Source organism: Lacerta agilis, chromosome 3 (assembly GCF_009819535.1).
Source record: "Lacerta agilis isolate rLacAgi1 chromosome 3, rLacAgi1.pri, whole genome shotgun sequence".
In the NCBI taxonomy this organism is placed as follows: domain Eukaryota; kingdom Metazoa; phylum Chordata; class Lepidosauria; order Squamata; family Lacertidae; genus Lacerta; species Lacerta agilis.
In genome coordinates, this window is record NC_046314.1 from 60,379,816 (window position 1) to 60,400,356 (window position 20,541).

Genomic DNA, 20,541 nt, shown 5'->3' on the forward strand with positions numbered 1-20,541 from the left:
GATGAGAGACAAGAACTGACAGAATAAACAAGGGATGGAGGAGGGGAAAGACCTCTGCAGGAGATTAGTTCTTACCTGTGTCGGTGGGTGTAGCCGGTGGGGAGAGAGAAGTGGGGAAGACTAAAGAGATGGAGAGATGGAAGGGAAGAGGAGAAAGAGGAAGAGAGAGGGAGGGAGGGAACAGGTAGGAAGGAGAGCGCAATGCAATTCTGCAACATTGTAAATCCCACCTACATTTGTCTTTGGCTCCACACACTTTTGGATCTAGATCTGCCCCCCAATGGTTGAAACTCTGTTTCCCCAGTAGTCAAAATGTCCTCAATGGGGAAAAGGCCCCACACCCCTGTCATAAAAGGAACGTCTATTCAAAAGGATGGGAGAAATCAATAAAATATTTTTGCACCATACTTATTATGCTTCTGAATACATGGCTTCATATAAAGAACAGATGTTGGCTTACAAATAATTTTCAAATTGCAATGTACAAAATACTGGCTTCATTAATAAGCTAATTAATTATCTCACTAGCCAAGCACCAAATAAATAAAAAGGCACAGTTGCTTGGGGGAGGGAACTGACTCTGAAGAAAGCCAGATGGTTACGAGCAAAATAACGATGCTATTACATAAATAAAGGAAATAACATCTTTCCTTCTTACCAAATATCTCTGTCAGCCACAGTGATGAAAATGTCAAAAGCAGCAAGAATCCTGCCTATTCTATAGCTGCCCTGGTAAACAAACTGACCGCAATCTAACAAGAGGGACCCATGTGAGGCAGGTCAAATACAAAAGGCGGGGTAGAGAACTGCCCCACGTGCAACAGTGTGCCTCGCTCAGGCAGTTCTCCATTTCAAAGACCTGCAAATGGAGCAGCAGGGTGGGTACCCATCTTCCCTCTTCAGACGCCCCACATACTCCATCCCACTAACCATTTACTCAGTACAGGGGGAGGAGAAACTCCCGAGATTCTTTCTGCACATTACGCAGCAATGAAACCAGGTTACCCATCTGAAGCTGTGTACACATTCCCATTTACTCTACAGCCACTGATATGGGAAGTGGAGCATGCAAGATGTTAGCCACAATCCACATCCACCCTGTATCTGTCCTGCATTTGGGTGAGTTCCCCACTGCCGCCACCAAAACCTGCTTCAATCCCCACCTGATTAAAAGAGCAACCTAGGTGTGTTTAAAATGTAATAATAATAATAATAATAATAATAATAATAATAATAATAATAATAATACTCCGCCCATCTATCTGGGTTTTCCCCCTGCCACTCTGGGTGGCTTACAGCATATATAAAAAAATAGTAAAACATCAAGCGTTAAAAACTTCCTGATACAACGCTGCCTTTAGGTGTCTTCTAAAAGCTGTGTAGTTCTTTACTTCCTTGACATCTGAAGGAAGGGCATTCCACAGGGAGGGCACAACTACACAGTCTAAGTTCCAGGAAGGGCTCAGTCAAGCTGATTCATCCACAGCCACCATCGGTACCACTAATAAGCTTTGTTTTACCCGTTTTTATCATGGCTGGTTAACTCAACGTTAACTCAGGTGGGGTCAAATGCACCCTGCCAACGCTTAAAGAAATTCCTAAAACTTTTATGCCTGCCTTTCACAACCATTAGCACAGCTGGGTGGGTTTTTTGGGGAGGGGGGGCTCTTATGGGACTGAGGTCACTTGTCTTGTCTTGATGGATGGGTTTTACCCATAATTTCATAATCAACTGAATTGCTTTAATGGAAAAAAGTGCTGTTTTAGTAGTGGTTCCTATACCTTTGAACAGCCTGCTTACAGAGGTTCATCTGCCTCCATGCAGCAGGTCTCCATAAGTCAAGTTCAGCATACTGTGCCTACAGCATCCACTAGAAGTTATCTGTGCACACTGTCACGATCTGATGGAGAGTCTCTCTGCTTCTGCCAGTTGTGCCTGGCAGCAGTGTGTGTGTGTGTGGGGGGGGGGTTTACCATCATAGCTGTCAACTTTTCCCTTTTCTTGAGAGGAATCCTATTCGGAATAAGGGAAATTCCCTTTAAAAAAAGGAAAAGTTGACAGCTATGGCATAGCTCAGTGACAGGAAAGATATCCAGCTCAAATAGTCTGACCTGGTATGAGGCATCTAACCTTCTGACTAACACATGAGGTTCTCCAAGCGACAGTCAGGCAACCCCAAGCAGTATAACATTTGGACTTCAAATTGCAAACCTGTAATAAGAGTAGGGTCTGGTATTCTACTCTTCTCATCAAGCATTATTGAGAAACAAAGAGAAAACTTTCTTTGGATCTCCCAGTGACGGGGAAGTATTTATTTTACCAGATCATATACATTTTATTTCAGATGTTCAATATTTGCTAATAGAGCAAGGGTAGAGAGAGGTTATAAGTCTCTTGTGATTGTGGCTTTGTAGCTGGCAGTCTACACTGTTTCCCAAGTTTTTCCATGTAGGAATGTAATTTCAAGGACTTTTCACTGGCTCTTCATGAAAGATTAAATGGTTGTGTCACACACACACACGGATAGTTATACCAGCTCATTTGCTCATATAGAATCATTTTCCACATGCAGAATGAACTCCACTAGTAGAAACTTTTTAAATGTAGAAAAGGGTAGGCCTACATTCTACTTCCAAAACTTACTGAGTTTCCATTACTTGAATATTTTTAAGTTCTTCCATGCTAGAAAAAAACAAAACAACATGATTCATTAAGCTTAAAGAAAGTGATTTCCCCAAAGTTGCAAAGCATGTTCCATGACCAAGTGGGGATTTGAACTTCAGCGTCCCAAATGCCTGGCCATCATACTAGCAACTGCACTACACTGGCTCTATCGCAGGCTTGTCCGTAAATATTTACATACAGGCAGCAATTGTTTGGGGCGCATCCAATATGTGAGCAACCACACGCATCACATTGAACCTGGAAGTGACCCAAAAATGTCACCCAAAAGGGGCGGGGTGGGGTGGCCTTACACAGGTCAAGCTTGCTGATGCATGCAAAGGCCTGGAACATAGCAAATCTGTCACTACCTGTATATGTTTGCTCATCTGTGTTATATATGCTGTTCCATCTAACTAGATGCTGGTTTTCTGAAGCAAATCGTATATTAAAAACTAGGCTAGATATATTTGATTTAGGACTCTTTAGCATGTTATTTGTCAACAAAGGCACATCTGCCAAAATGCGCACATGGGAAAGGGCAATCTGATGCAATTACACCTATGCTGCATGCCTATGTGACATGTTCACATGCAATGTGTGAAGCAGCCCTTGTGCCTTGCTGCTGAGCCGAGCTCTGCCACTCAGAAACATTTAAGAGAAATCAGCATGCATACGTCTATTCTCTTCTCCCTTCCACATTTTAGGGCGCCCTGAGATGGTGAATCACTACAAGCCAGTCTTCTTGCTTGTTTCCTCAAAAGACACACAATAGTTGCAAAAATAGTTCATGAAAATGAAGCTCCTACAGCGTCAGCAGCCAGATGAGCGTGGGTGATCAGAGAAGACTCTGCAGTTGCAAAGAGCAAACTGTTTAAGGAGAGCAGTTGTCTTTTTTTGCTGGGTGGTGGTGGTGGTGGGAAGAGAGTTTGCTCTTGCTGTTCACTGTTATATTAAGCTTTGTTCTTCCTACCCCAAAAACCACCCATTTGCAATGCAATGATAAATGACACCTGACAAGATCTGATCCTCTTTTCCTACTAACACAGGAAGCTGAGAACTGAAGGTACACTGGAGGTGTCGTTAAAAAATAAAGGCAAGCATAAAATCTAAATATAACCAGGACTACCCACTGGGTATGACTGTATTCATATTTTTAGCAAGTCTAACACTTGATGTTTTAGGTGGTGTGTGTTTTTTTTAACCTCACCTAAATGCAAAGCAGCATCCTGGTTTTCAATATACTTGTCTGCTTGCTCAGTTACATTCTTATACATGTCAGTTTCTCTGTGGTGCTGCTAAGCATAGTGACATTGGTCTATCTAATGCACATCGTTGAGATCTATACTGTACTAACTAAAGCTCCTGCAATTGTTACTTTTCACTCTCTCTTTTTGTAGGAGAAAAAGATAAACACTCACGTTACTTCTAGATATCTCTAAAGAACCAGGGAACAGCTATTTATTACAAAATTCAGACAAGAAAGCTAACTGACCTAAGGAACAAAGGCTAACAAACATAAAAATCTACTGCCATTTCAAAAACGAACACCTAACAAGCCCAACTGCAAATCATAAAGGTATTATATACTAGATGACAGCATGCTACAAACCAAGAGAAGTATCGAGAAAATTCTACCTGAGCGGGCTGAAGGAATCTGATGTATTTCCATCTCTGAAGCTAATGTGGTCTAGGGCCCATGTAGTAAAAGGGTGAGAGACCTCTTGGGGACACCCTCTCATCACCCCACCCTGGCCTCCTCACAGAGAAGAGCAAGTTGCAAATGCATCAATGAAATAAGGAACAAATGTTAAGTTCAGGTGGTTCAAGGCATGCCCCCACACGACTGAGGGAGAGGAAGGAAGAATGTCACCAACCCATATGACTGGGTCTTTCCACTTCCACCTATGGACTATAATTAGAACAGCGGTAGTCAACTTAGTTCAGTGAAGGGCCAGACTGCAGCGGAAGGAACTGTGAAGAGAGGCACAGATTTGTCATACTGCACATGTAGTAAGGTCACAGAAATCCACATAAAGATTTATTCTGAATGTGGGCACACTCATCTCCCCTGTATTTAGTTTCCTTCTGCCAGCTCCAGCCATCCAGAAGCGATGTAGTATATATGTCTCAAGAGAAGACATCCTGGAAAATCCAGAGTGGTTCACAAATCTGAATCTCTCATGGCAGCAGGTAACTTCTTCCCAGTACCAAACATGTGGTTCCCCCTCTTCCCTGGACGTAACATTTTTAGCACATGGTCTGTTTTCTGGGAGTGGAAGCAGCTTATCGACAGGTTTCTGATTGTCCTCATTCATTTCCTTCTCCCACATCCACCAGCACCATCTTCTTGGACTGTCCTCTTCCTCCACCCTCTCCCTCCTCTCCCAAATCACATGATGCTACTTTCTACCTGCTGCTTCCTGTACCTGGCAAGCCTCATGCTCTCTCCTGTCCTCAAATCCGTAAGCCATTCATGGCATTGTTACCGTCCCCCGGCTCTCTCTGTTCCCCTGACAGGTTAGGCAATGTTTAGAGAGGGTATCCAGACTGTCAGATAAGGGCCGCAACTACTTGTTTCATTCCCATTTCCCTTTCTCTAGGCCTCCCTTGTTACTGAGGACTTGTTCAGCGGGAACCCTGTACATGGCTGAAGACTATGTGCGATCTAGCTTTGCTCTGAAAAATGAGGGCATCGTGGTGGTCATGAGAGAAAGCCTCTGTTGTGTGAGTAAGTGCTGATCCAAGCCTATGCCAATTACAAATAGCATTGTGTGTAAATGGTTCCCAGCCCTCAAGCACAATTTGCACCATAATTTCTCCATTTCCTTAGAATTCCCAAGTTTTTAGCGAAAGCAGGAGCACTAGTAGGGCAGAGCTGCCCCATGGCTTGGCTTTCATCTTGTGGCATGACACTCAATTAACTTGACTCAGGATGCCTCCAGAATTTCCTCCACTTGAACTTAACTTGACACATATCTTTCCTCAACCCTCCCCATGACCCGTTACTTTGGGACTACTTAGGACTCTGCTATGGATCAATACCTCAACAGTGTTTTTGTAAAGGAATAATCTTTATATTTTAAAGCCATATTTTGGTGGGTTCACAAGGAACCCAGAGACCATCAGTGGTTGAAAGGGAGGAGTCACGCTGCAGTTGCACAACTAATCATATCAGGTAAACAATAATTTTACCAACATTTTGACAGGTGGAAATATTATTTAAACAAACTCCCTCTCTCTCTCTCTTGGTAAGAGAGCCCATGAGCCATAGGTGATGACTCCCTGGGGCCCTGAGTGCCCAAGCACCCACAAAATTCAACATGAAGGGGCTGGGCACCCACAAATTTCAGTGCCATGGACATAGGTCCCCATGATCGCAGAGTTAAGCTGGCACTCCTGCCATGAGCCGTGAAGGTGAACCCACCAGTCACAGTAAAAGATCTAAAAGTTTGGGCTCCGTGTCTACCCCCAGCATGCTGGGACAGGTAACTTCTTTCTTTCATGCCATGTACTTCTTACTGCCTTCTGCATTTTCTCAATTTTGCCTACATTTGCTCTCGTGAGACAAGAAAACTACTGCTTTGCATGTAACCTTTCCCCCTTCCTGATTCTTTCACTTTCCTCCAAACAAAGACTCTGCCTCCATATTCAGATATTCTCTGTCTCAGTTTTCTGCAATAGCAACTAAGGTTAGGGTCCAGGCAACAAGTCAAGTCAACAAGTCAACTAGTCAAGATCAAAAGAAATGTAGCCTACTGCTCATTGCTAATTCTCCAGTGAATACATGGCCAGAACAGTTGTTCACATTCATGTGTGTACAAGGCACACTAGAAGATCTTGTAACACCTACTAACCTTCTATAATTGCCCACGAGTTTAAAAAGCAGGCAGGATGGGCATGTATATGCAAAAGGAAGATATACACCGCTACTAGATACATATGCATGTATGGCATTGCAGGCAGGCAAGATTATCGTGGTAGCAATTAATTATTTACAGCAGACGAGGCAGTTCCTGTTGAAGTGATGAGCTACGCACAGTGGGCTGAAGTTCTTTAAGTTCCTGATTGGTTAATATAATGCATAATGTATAACACAATGCAATGAAGTAATGTGGTATGTAATTAGAGATGCCATAAAACTCTTGTGTCTTAGCTGGCCATAACTGTTTGCATCCTGCAAGCCAGGCACATAAATATTTTGTCCAGTCTAGGACAGATATTTCATGGGATATGGTTTATTATTCAGGGGTGCTCTAACCCTTTCATTGATGTGTATTCAAAGTATCCTTCCAGTCTTCTTTCGGCATATTTCATGACTAGCTGTCAGGAAGTGCCACAGCAATTTCTGCAACATGAAAGTTTATGTGTAATTCCCACCCTGCCTTTTTATGCCCCCCTCTACACCTAAAAATAAAGTTTTATTGATAATGTACCCATTTACAAAGTGAGCACTTACTGTTTTCCAGATATCGCCCATGCATTCCAGAGACACCACCAGAATCAAGGAAGGGTTTGAAAAGAAGCTGTAAGTCATGATACAGAACACTGCTGAGATCTGCCCTACCTCCTCATTTGGCTTTCTTCAGAAGGAAAGTCAAAAGGAAAAGACCGAATTTGCAGGAAGAGTTATTTCTTCTTCCAGCCCTCCTCTCCTCCCATGTTGAGGTGGCAGCACTTACCTGACCACCTGTCACCTACTCACTGGGGAGTACCAGGAAGGAGAGGCGGCAGGAAGGTCATCATGGTGCGAACGCACTGGCAGAGCCAATCCAGGGCTCCTCCTGGTGTGTTTGCACCACCAAGTCCTAGCCCCTCCCGCTGTCACTCCCAGTGTGCCACGGCATCATGGGTGGCTAATGGTCAGATAAACGCTGTAAACCACTGTTGCACCTATCTCTTCTCAATACCACAAAATGCCTCTTACGTTTCAGAGAGAAGACAGTGGCAAGATATTCTGGCTAATTATTGGACAATGGCAAAAGGTTCTGAAGACCCTTAAATGGAGGAAATTGCATCATCATCATCATCATCATAGTGATTGCTACTCGTTTTTCAGGGATTAAATTATAGCGGTTTGGCACCCATACAAAGCTGCTAGCTAGACAGTGGAGATCAGGTGCATGTGATCCCAATTTTTCCAGTTTTTTCCAGGGCATCTCTAAAGACACACATCCTCCTTGTGGTCAAATAGCAAGAATGTCACTCTTCTCCCCAGAACTTGCTGATCTCCTGATGTTCCCTCACAATTTCAAGCTCCAGAAGTCACTAAGGTCACTGCTGATCCTTGTTTGCCCAGATAAGACACCAGCCAACACAGCAGCATCGAGGTCTCTAGCGCCATCATGTAGCAACACCCCAAAGGCCACACTACATTTATTTAAACGTAAGGTTTCTTAACCTGCCCTTCACCACAAGGTACCAGGTCAGGTTACAATGCAATATGCAAGTTATAAAAACAAGCAAAAGATTTTTTTTTAAAAAAAGTAAGACAGTAAAAACAAACAAACAAACAAAACATAACAACATAGAGTCAACAAAAGCAGTGGGTCCCACAAAGCAAAATAGAATAAGTGTCAATGGCCAGGCTAAAGTTATGGCGTGGAAGATCCAAACTAGATTGAAGAAACAGTTCAGTCCTTCAACTGGCATCATTTCCCTAGTTAAAAACCGACTACACCCTTCCCAAGCTTGCCAACCATCTCCAAAGTATCTGAAAGCACCAGATTTTATGGTTTGACAACTGGACCATATTTTACGTTATTTATTCACATCTATAATTTTGTGGAATAAACCAGGTGTGGGTTTGTTGTTGTTGTTTTTTGCTTTGTTTTTTTTGAAGTAGAGGGTTTAATTTAGCCTTCTAATGAGCTGGTGCCCAGACCTGCCAGGCTTCAACCTATAACCTGTCAGACACGGCTATGCTCTCTACCTCCCGACCCACCCAGACCCAACTAGTGTCCACTCAAAACCCACCCCTGCATTTACCCACTGACCAGGTATTTTTAAAATACATGGGGAAAACCGTGAAGCCAGCCAGTGTCTCTACATAACTCCATCCTTATTACAGACATCATGATATATCGGTATATCACAATGTTTAGCTGGTGATATATCGCAATGTTGAAAACCAGATATTGTCCAGCCCCAGACCTGAGACAGAGAAAGGACTTTCCCATTCCCTGGATGCCTGCCCTTTATAACTAGAAGTGCCCAATGTTGAGCCTGGAATCTTCATCATCCAAAGATTGTGCTCCATCACACCTCCCTCCCCAAAAGAGAGGACAGCCCTGCTCTCCACCTAGGTAGCATTTAAATGTTTATGTGTTTGACTGACACGTCGGATAAGAAGCTTTATTCCTAATGCACAGAAATATATGTGGATGATTTCACCCAGGAAAGCAGTTCAAACATGGGAAGCACGGTGCCACAGGCACTGTTTGTCCTGGAGAATGACGTACATCTCCATTGTTTGAGGAAAGGGCAGGGCCAATCAGGTGCCTTGTATTATTGAAATTGCGTTCCCTCATTTGCTCATTACGTAGGCTATTCTCTGCCTACGTACTTCACCAGGCTAAATAGATGCACTTGCATTGCAAAGGCACACTGACCTTGAAAAAGGCTCCCCAATCACAAAAACAAAACAAAATAAAAAGGGGTATAGAAAAGAACCGTATCAAACCAAGTCAGTTTAACTGGGATTCTCTGGCTAAAATAGGAGAAATATGAGATGCGTGCCTGACAGAAGCAATAATTATAATGCATTATTAACAAAGCTCTGGTTTCATCATTAACAGTGCTCATGTTTCCACAAAAGATCACACTTTAACCATGCCCAAACCTGCACTGAAGGCAGTCCTCACTGAACATCAAAATTATATATATTTCAAGAGCTGGAAGCACCAAGCTGATGACTAGCAGGACAAAGGTTCTCGGTAAAACGGCCATTATTTATTTATTTGGGAAGCTTTCCGCACTCAACATCCAGTTTTTGTAGCAAATATTTATTCAAACAACCCTATGAGCATGGTTAAAATAATACATATATTATATATTTAAATTTTGTTTTCTATCCCACCTTCCCTCCAAGGAGTTGCGGGTGGCATACATGGTTTCCCTCCCCATTTTATCCTCACAACATCCCTGTGAAGGAGGTCAGGGCTAAGAGACAGTGGCTGGCCCAAGGGCACCCAGTGAGAATCATAGCAGAGCGGGGATATGAACCCTGGTCTCCCTAGGCCCTAGTCTGACACTCTAACCACTACACCACCACTGGATCTTAAAATAATAAATAAATGGTAGCACTTAACAGCACACACACTAAACTTAATGAAGATGACTAAGTTAGGCACCTTAATTCCAGTAGTTCTACTCTGAGTACAACATAGTTGAATACCACCCAGATATGTAAGCTCCTTGGAGCAGAAACCTATATTCTCTCTATGGATGGATGGAGTGTCACACATACCAAAGATGCTGAATAAATAACCTCCCCATTTAAGCAAAAAACACAAATATTTAAGCTCCTCTTCTGCCTGAAAAACATATTTGCTCTCCCTCATTCAATGTTTGTCGTTGCATACTCCTTTGCCCATTCCCGCATGCAATCTTTTAGCCCTTTGCCTATCGAACATGTGACTAAGTGGCTAATAGGAGCAGCAGTGGTATTCTATAACTCTACTTGTGGCGTGAGTCAGAAACTTCAGTTAAGATGATCAACTCCAGCAGGGGAAATTTATAATCCCATTTAGAGATAAAAAACTAAGATGGAGTGTCACCTGCTTCGGACTTTACAAAAGCTTGCCATTCAGCATAGAATTGAATACAGCCCCATCACGTTTGATTTCTACATGCTCTTTAGCAGATCGCACTGATTCAAATTGCACACTGATGAGGTCTCATTAATTTGGCTCTTTGTGAGCAACGAAAGGACGCATAAAGACTTAAAGACCATCTCAGATCACAGTCTAAATACAACACAAGGTGCAGCTGGCTCTCTGTGGAGCCCTTAGAAGACTTCTCCAAGCCACAGGCGAGAGCAATCTTTCATGCGTGTCTAGGTGGGCGGGTGGGTGGAAATCATGACCTTAACCGCACATGAATTGCTCTGGTCACACGATGTGACCAGAAGTAAATTCTCAACATCCATCTAGCTGTAGCCTGCCTCAAATTTGCATGTGATCAGGACTCAGGCACACAAGTAGCATTACTGACACCACAGTGGAAAGGGGGGGGGGCTACTTCCTAGCACTGACTTCATTTTATGCAATCCTCTGCTGGGTCTGGCAGGTGAGTGACTCAAACTACAGGTATTACCCTTTTACTCAAATGTCCCTCCAACTCATTCCACAGTTTCTCGTGGAGAAAGCTCCCTCATCTGTCAACTGGCCTGGTTTGGGCATGAGGTGGGGACAAGGTTGGAAGGCAGGATAAATGTAAAAGGAAACAAGAGCTGAATTCAGAGAGTCTGAGAAACGCTATCTAGACAAGCACCTTATATCTTTTGGCTAAATAAGGATAAAGCTTTCTATTCCTTGATTTAAATATTGCTATTAGCTTTCTACAAATAATTTGCTATGGCCTATCTAAAATGGGACACGGGTGGCGCTGTGGTCTAACCCACAGAGCCTAGGGCTTGCTGATCAGAAGGTTGGCAGTTCGAGTCCCCACGATGGGGTGAGCTCCCGTTGCTCGGTCTCAGCTCCTGCCAACCCAGCAGTTTGAAAGCACGTCAAAGTGCAAGTAGATAAATAGGTACCGCTCCGGCGGGAAGGTAAACGGCATTTCTGTGTGCTGCTCTGGTTCGCCAGAAGAGGCTCAGTCATGCTGGCCACAAGACCCGGAAGCTATATGCCAGCTCCCTCGGCCAGTAACGCGAGATGAGTGCTGCAACCCCAGAGTCGGACACGACTGGACCTAATGGTCAGGGGTCCCTTCAATTTTACCTTTACTATCTAAAATGTAACATAATATACATGCTGTTGCATCCGTACATATGTCAGTGGAAACAGAAGGAACATCTGAAACCGGCAACAAAACAAAAAAGCCACTAAAACTTTCCATTTTGCAACCATATTATCAGCTATAGCAGAAGAAGGACCCTTTATGTAATGATTGTGCTTTCCCTCTTTTTCGGATGATGGAAGGGTGTGTGTGTGTGTGTGTGTGTGAAATTAGAATTAATCCATAGCTAACCCAATTGCCAGAATAAACAGATTATGTTGCAATCCATGCACAAGTGACTTATGTTCGACTGCCTTTGGGACCGCCACAAAAATTGCTTCGGAAACTACAACAGGTGCAGAATGTGACTGCCCACCTACTGTCTGTAGTGGTGAAGCCAAAATAGGTGAGTGGATACAGCTGGGGTGTGGTCCACAGCCTGCCTGAGTATATAAGAACAGACTCCAATGTGGACGGCAGGGTCAACCTGTGGCAGCATTGTCCCCCAAGGGAGAGACACCAAATGGGATTTCCCTCCCCCCTTTGGGTCTACACTTCAGTAAGCTTCCGGTGTGCCCACCTTGCCTGTCAGGATATGAAATTGTAGGCTTTGCACTGTGAGCAATAAGCCTGTGACCTTTACCTAGGGTGAGAGCCTGAGAGATGGGACATTTGGGTTGGTGATGTTCACCCTAAGTGAGAGGCAGAGAGAAGTGTTGCAATGGCACTATTGTCTTCTGCCTGGCAACAAGAGGTACATAATACAGCTTATTATCTGTGACCCTATTTGCCCAGCTGCATATAGTCATGATGGTGCTAGGATTTGTCTCGGTGGGCGGGTAGCAGGAAGTTGCAAAGGTGCTGCCTTTCAGTGGTGGTGGGCAAGAAAGGTAAAGTCTGAATGGAGGGGCTGACCACAATCTGAGGCCCGGGGCCAGAGTCTTGTTAGAATAAAGTTATAAACTCAAACGACAGAGCCGCTGGTCCTTGGCAGGAGCCCTGGGCTGAATTAGCTCTCCAAGGCCCTGGAGAAGTGTACCCAGCTGCTCCCCCTACACAGGCCTGCCTAAATGTCCCTTCAACTCTCCCATGTCCCCACAAGTTGCAGGTAGTTTATCTGTTGCATGTGAATGTGCACAAATTATATAATTTAAGTATGCCATGTATTTGGGTCTCCATTCCATGAGAACTATCTGCACTAGCTTAGATCAGCAACATTTTCTACATCCTCATTTATATTTGGTCTTAACTTGAAAAAGTTAAAGCTATCAGAAAATATCAGGACAGGAAAGCTTTGAACTCTTCCCTCCTACATGCAGTCATCGCACAGCTGCTTGCAGGTTACCGTTGACAATTTCCTGTGTAGGGCAAACTGCATGCCACCTCCCCTGCAGAAATAAAAGACCCAACTTGTTCTTAACTGCTGATGGAAACACTGTCATATTTTCCACGAGTCGAGCTTGGAACCATTACTGAACTAACATTCTCACATTTTTCCATATTTTGCACACAAAAAACTTCAGTAAACAGCTGCAACCAGAAACAACCAAGGGTTCCTGTCACTGTCCTTTCACTGCACAATGTGGGTATTTTTTTTTCCATATTGGAAGCCCAGTTCTGATGAATACAAAAATCTGAACAGGACCCAACTGTCCAGGTTTAGCTGTGCAGACACTTTTATGAGCTGCACAATAACTTGTACAGTTTGGAACGGCATACTTATAGGAAAAGATTGCTTCCTGCAGATTGCTCAGCTGTGTCTTTTTTGGATGAAATTCAATGAAGTTCATGACTTGCAGTCAAGTTACATTTGCCAGTCAAACTGCTAAAACTGAATGCACACAGAAAAACAAACACACATACACACCAGTGTTTGCTGCCTTATTGCCTCCCTCGAAATACCCTCTCCCTCTCTCATTCAGCTATACCATGTGGCCAAGATGGCCACTCAGTGCATTGCATGGGGTTGTTGTTGTTTTTTTGGCAAAAACAAGTGGAATAGTATACCTCATCAGCCCATGTATGCTTGTTCCACTGATGCTTAGTTCAAAACAGCACACCACCATCTGGCGAAAGCTGCTAACATGGATCCGAGCTTGCTTGCCAGCTCGGAACATATTCAGCCTCTGAACTAGATGGCAAAGTACCAATGGATCAAAACGAAGACACTATACAGGACACAGGATTGTCACCGTGCAATGAGCTTTGAGACTGCAAATGTTAGCGAGGCAAGCATGCACCTAAAAGTATAAAGTGAGTTAGCTCCCAGTAGAGAGCGTTCGGTAATTATATCATTTGAAATTTTGACTTACAGGGTAGCGACAATCATCATATGCTGCTGCTGCACTCGTGATTCAGAACAGGAGGACAGAAGGGCTCTCACTCTGGAATTTGTCCCAAGATCAGTCACTCCTGTTACTTGACTTAAATCTTGTGGTTTGTAATTCCAAGTATTGTACTGCCAAGACGTTTAGCATTGGGAACGCTGCGGCAGCAGGGGTTCCACAGAACAATAATAATTCAGTCCCCACCCAGGGAGTTTGCAATCTACATTAGACAGATATGACTAGGGGAAAGGCCGGGGAATCAACAATGAGGAGTGAGAAAAGGAGTGTCAAATAGCAAGGGAAGGGCAGGTGAGGTGAGGCCATTACAGTTCAGGAAAGGCCTTTGGCATGCTTGGACCAGCTGTTCTCTCCCTGGGCTGCGTTCCAGGGACAGCCGCTGCAGTCAACACTGCACTCTAGAATAAATTGCTGGTTGGGGCTCCACTTCTAGGTTCAGATGTTGACTTTGTAGCTCTGTTAAAGAGATACTGGGTAAGCTGACAGTGTTGGCTCTCACAACATTGAACGGCAGGCTCAAGGTGTGCACGTTTAGCAAGATATCCTCTTGGGAAGTCAGTCACCCAGGCCTCCTGGTTCAAACAGCAAACTGAGCGATGCTCCCCTGCCAGTGAATGTGCTGGCTGGGTCAGAGTGGGTCTACTCTTACGTTGTAAAGATGAAACCCTTACTCGCACCCCTGGCACACTCATATGCAGGTCAGCCTCTGACTGGCTTCAAGGGCATTGCATCTCAAAATCTTGCCCAGAATAAGATTCAAACACTTATGGTTCTTTCAGGAGAGAATGTTAGCTATTTCTAGAGACAGGAGTGCTTCTAGATGTTGGGATCAGAAGCTCACTTTGTATTTGTCTGAATAGGCATCCATGCAGACAGACCCTATTCAAACAGGTTTGCATGGCACAGTACAATGTAAAGGTCTTTCTCCTCATCAGGTGTTTGGTACAAAATACCTAAATCACAGAGGCAAACTCCAGAAGGGAATACTGATTTCCCGATTACTGACAAGTAACAAAATATATTATCTAAACACTTGTAAACGTAAGCTACCCCAGGCAATAAATCAATGTGAGCATATGAATAGAGTATACAGCTAGTTCATCAATGAAACTTAAAATGATTTACCACACTGCAGTTGCTTTTAATTATTCACATTATTAATTTGAGTGTGTTTAGGCAAGTGTGTGTGTGTTTAGGATGAAGGGCCCAGCAACACTTCCTCTTAAGTCCATATCTCTTTGCCCTGCTTTCAATATCGTCCTAGGCTGGGTTTTCCCACTTGTGATTTTTACCTCAGATTTTACTTGGCCAAATACTCTTGAAACCCTTTGTTTTCCCGTTCATTCTTCCTACAATCAATAGTCTGCTTTTTGTGTCGTCTCCACCTTCAGCTCTGCTTATCCATGGCAGAGAGTCAGAGAATCAAAGAACTAGAGAATCAGAAACCCAGAGAATCAGAAACGCAGAAAATCAGGCAATGTGAAGGTGGGAGTTGGGAGCAAGTCAGCAATAACTCATGAGGTGTCTTTATTCAAAGAAACAAAACAAGCCTACAGTGACTTTTCTCAGTAGGTCTTGCCCCAATGAGGCAGTTGTCAGGACTGAAGTTCCCTGCTTTCCACCACTCTCTAAGGCTCCTACTCCCTCAGGTCCTTCCCCAGCAACCTGAGGCTCCATCTAGTGTCTCTTTGCTCTATACTCTTCATACCTCTTTGGGTTCTGGGAGACCAGGAAGGAGGAGAGCTAGTCATTGCAGGATGTGGAGACTCCCTGGATTCTTCAGCAGCCTGCCTCTACTCTGCTTCTGCTTCAGAGTCTGAATTGCTCTCTGCCATAGCCTCTTCCTGTTCACTATACCGTTACCTCTTCAGCTTCTGACATCTCCTCCTACCAATCGGTACCCTCTTCTCCCTCTGACCACTCATCGCCGTCGCACTACCAATCCCCTAGCTCTGAGCCTTCTTCCCTTGGGGGTTTGCTTGGGGGTTACCTTCCCACCACTCCTCTGCATCCAGCCAATCCATGGCAAACAATCATTGAACATAAACCAAAGGAGCCAGGACCCTTCCGATACATCAGTGGTGGTATTAAATAATATGTATCGCAGTGGTGGCCAAACTTGGCCCTCCAGCTATTTTGGGACTACAACTCCCATCATCCCTAGCTAACATGACCAGTCATTAGGGATGATGGGAATTGTAGTCCCAAAACAGCTGGAGGGCCAAGTTTGGCCACCACAGTGATACATATTTAATACTTATTATTAAAGACTGAAAATAAAGCTGTGACGGGAACCATCACAACCAATCAAAACAAACAAGCTGGAATGAACACACACACACACACACACACACACTTTCCATACATATTGTTTAATTGCAATTTAAGCCTGTCAAGAAAACTGGAAGTGCACTGCTTGAAGCTGGAGAGACAACTGGAAAAATTATCCTGCAGCAGTAGGCAGAGATATAATGAAAGGAGGTGGGAGTGGACCGCCCAAAACACAGCTTGAATAAACAAATACTGTTCAGGAGTGTTTTAAGACCAGTTCAGAAGAGAGACATATTTCTCTTCAGGTTTTCCATGGATTGATGTTTGTTCCAAATCAGCAGTAAACGGTGGGTTTCCTCAAGGAAAACAGCAGGTCAAAAGAAAACACCTCAGACACATACAAAATATTAGAACTCACAGGACAAATGAAACCGTGAATGGGCCCTAAATGGGAGAGTGGGGAACTTAGGCTCATTTACATGGAAATAAGTTCCGCTTAGATCAACAGGACATGCTTCCAAACTAATGTGGTTACAAACAGGGTGTCAGGCAATTTATACACACAGCAGAATTTTGGATTGCTCTATTTACTATTGTACGAGGAAGAAGACTGTGTAAACATAGTACTCTTAATGGTTTAGTGTCAAGACAGAATTTCTCCTTCAGACTATCCTTGTCTGTCTGCATTTTAGTTTCAAAACCAGAGGTCACAGTGCCAAAAGGATTTCAAGGACTGTCTCCAAATACACATAATATGAATGCCCTGCAAGCACTCAGAATGCTTCCTCACATTGAAAGCTGAAATATATGCAACAGAAACACAGATGACTTATTATTTCCCCCTAAAATTTCTTTAAACATTTTTTTTTTATCACGGTCTCATTCTAAGAAACCCAGGGAAAATAAACCATTTGCAGTACAAGTCCCCAGCACTTCAAAGTTGAATGAAGAAAGGCTGGCATCGTCAGATGTCTAAGCAGCAAACAGTAGTGCTCATAGGTTTTGGGAAAAGGTATGATTACAGACACATTTGGAATGTATATCCCAGGTCTGGGAAACCAATGGCCATCCAGATGTTGCTGGGTTGGGTTTAGTGGGAGTTGCAGCGCCACACAGCATCTGTAGGGCCACAGCTTCTCCATGCTCTTGCTCTTCGTTCTGGAAAGCAGCAAGTACTATAGACAGAAGACAAGCAGGATTTCCTAGTCTATGAATCACTGGAGAATCGCCAGAAAGATGCTTGTAAGCATTAGTCAAGGCTAGTCAACCAAAGCAGAAATGTATCTGCAGAGTGAACTCCAGAATGTTCTAGATCACAGGCTGTTCTGACCTACTGAGTTATGCAAACCAGAATGATTAGACACCAAGAACTAATACCAAGGCCTACATACTACCTTGATGGTGTCTGTGTGTCTATGGCTTCTTTGCACTGCAAGGAACGTTGTTAAGGATTCTACCCACATGCCTGCATAGTCAACAGCTTCATCCTAAACAGATGTCAGACACTTGTCTGCAAAGACAACACATTCAAAATGCAGGTCTCGGGAGACTCAAGTGACATTCCCCCCCCCTTCCCCCATAAACTGCGTATGAGTCAACATTCTCTAATACAAACCAATCCCTATATATACAAAAAAAAAAAAAAAGCACAGCAGGGACAAGGGTTCTCCTCCAATCTGAAGTAGCATAAAAACTTTACCTCTGACAAATATATGAAATGGCTCTTAGTTTTCTTGCCGGAAATGAAAACTAGAATCTGTTTTCAGTGGGGGGGGGGGGGAATCACTACCACTATCTCACTTATAGAAGATTTTGCTCACAGGTTCAAGGCAGCAGGAGGTTTGCCTGCACTCTCTGAACCTACTAATGGAAATGAGCTTCTCTTCTTCACATGCAGCACTGAATTAGGCCAAGGCCTTTGAAGACACTCATTTTCCCCTCCCTGCCTGCCCACTGGAGAAAAAAAACTGTTACATAGATCTATAAACCATCCTGCAAATTGCTCTATAGATCTATAAACTACCCCGCAAACATTAAACATTTGCTTTCCATATCAGCAGCACCACCGGCATAACCTAAATTAAAACCACCAATAATGTGTACCTAAAAATCCAACCACATGCATGTCTCTTATATTGGGAATAGATAAGATGATGGATAGATGGATAGATAGATAGATAGATAGATATCAAGCATACTCATTATCACTGATAGTCTTCTAAAGATACAAAAGCTCTATCTACATGAGCCTCAATTCACAGAAGGACCATAAACTCCAATGCTAATGAAAGCTAAAAGCCCTATTTTAAAACACCACTTAAAAGGAACCGATGAAACTCTTTAACAGGCTGCATCATAGGAAAGGGCATGTTTTCCCTAAGGACCGCTTGTCCCAATGCTGAGAGGTAGCCATTCATTCTGATGGCTTCCTATTTAAGTCCCTGCTGACCCCTCTCTCTGCGCTGTTTCAGTAAGTTAGAATTGGCAGTGGGACTGGACTACATTCCTCAACAGACAAACGAAAAGCGCCCCATGCCGTTGTTTACATTTTTAAATGGCAAGTGATGTTGTGTGCATATGGCGTGTGCATTCTCTTAGAACACGGAGCACTCTCTGAAGTTCTGGGAGAAGAGGAGAGATGCTGCCTCTTGTTATCTTTTTCAGACAATCGCTACAGAAGCACAGGACAGGATGTTATGCCTAGATAGGATGTTATCTTGCTTCCTCCCCAGGCACTCCATTCTTTCCCCTCAGCATGCTTGGTCCTGCCTCTTCCCGATTTGATGCCTAGCAAAAACTATTTGGCCAGACTCCAAGATTTGCTGGGGGGGGGGCACACCAGGCTGACGTATTATATTAGACCATCTTAAGCAGTGAGAGTAAGAGAGGGAAAGACAGTGCAAGCTTTGGGGCTTTACAGAGAACTTTGGCAAACATATGTTTCTACTTAGGAGAATAAAAACTTTCCATTGTGGTTGCTTTAGCCTGTGGTCTACAGGTTTTATTCTCTAAGGTCTTGTAAGGTAACACACTCCACAAACTTCGGAAGCAGTATTTTGATGTTTTCACTGGTTATCCACCAGAAGCGAACAGCACACTGGAGATAACTTTGGTCCCTTTCTGCGCAGAAGTGAGTGGAGTGAGATGCAAATGTGTGTGAATGCGGAGCCAGTTTTTCCCAAACCACAGCAGAGTGTTAAAAATCAGCCTAGCGGATGCTGCATTTGTGCTGGAGAAATCCAGACACACACGCAACATTCAGGGGGAAATAAAATATTTTCTTAAAGGTTTTAATGTTATTCTACATAATACAGTTCAAATAATTTTAAAGATGTTTTTCATATGTGGCTAACTTTTGAAAAACCATTTCTAGCAGCTGTAATTCTAATTCAGATGTTACACTGGCTACCTTTTCTAAATGACCTTTGCTGGGAACTGGATGGAAGGAGTACATTCCTGTTGATTCGCTCAGCAGCATTCGATACCTTTGACCAAAATATGCTTCTGGACTGACTGGTATGGGATTAGCAGGAACTGCTCTGCGATAGCTCCAGTTCTTCCTTGAGGGATGGTTCCAGGAAGTGATACTGGGAACTCCTGCTCAGTGCCTTAGCCATTGGCTGATGGTGACCTGCAAGGTTAATCATCCCTCACCTTATTTAGCAGAGACTGCCCAAAGATTTAGGGCATGGGCCGGCAAACTGAGGCCCGCAGGCCAGATCAGGACCAATTGCCTTCTGGATCCGGCCAGCAGACGGTCCGGGAATCGCCGTGTGGATCGCCAGCATTCGTGTTCTTTCCTTCTCCCTTCCATGGTGGTGGCGGTGGTACCTCCTCCCTCCCTCCTCCTGGCTTCTCCCCACCCTGCCTAGAGGAGGAAGGGGCATGGGCTTTGTTGGTGCCAGCAGCAGCAGCGCTTGAGAGGCCGCCATTTTAAGCAGCCTCTCTCCAGAGCCCTTTCGCGTGCCACTCATTGTCCCTCCGCTGCCGCCACCAGCCCCTGCTACTCTCAAGACACAGGTAAGCAGCCACCAGGGCTCGTGGTGCTCTTGCATCATTCCCCCCCAAAAAACATAGTCTGCCTCCCCCACAAGGTCTGAGGGAGTGGACCGGCCCCCTGCTGAAAAAGTTTGCTGACCCCTGGTTTAGGGTGTGTTATACATAATCAATATGCAGATGACATGCAACTCTATTTCTTCCTTTCACCTAATACCAAGGAAGATGCCGACGTTGTGTATCAGTAGCTGGCTGGATGAGGGCTAACATATTAACGCTTAATCCAGACAAGGCAGACACCCTCCAGATCAGGAAAGGGCCTGA

The 20,541-nt window shown here is 44.0% G+C and overlaps 1 protein-coding gene across 3 annotated transcripts in view; it reads right to left on the reverse strand.

Moving 5' to 3' along the window:
• HIVEP2 (HIVEP zinc finger 2) overlaps positions 1-20,541 on the reverse strand; it is a 141,510-nt gene that overhangs the window by 21,228 nt on the left and 99,741 nt on the right. The gene's annotated exons all lie outside the window — the stretch shown is intronic.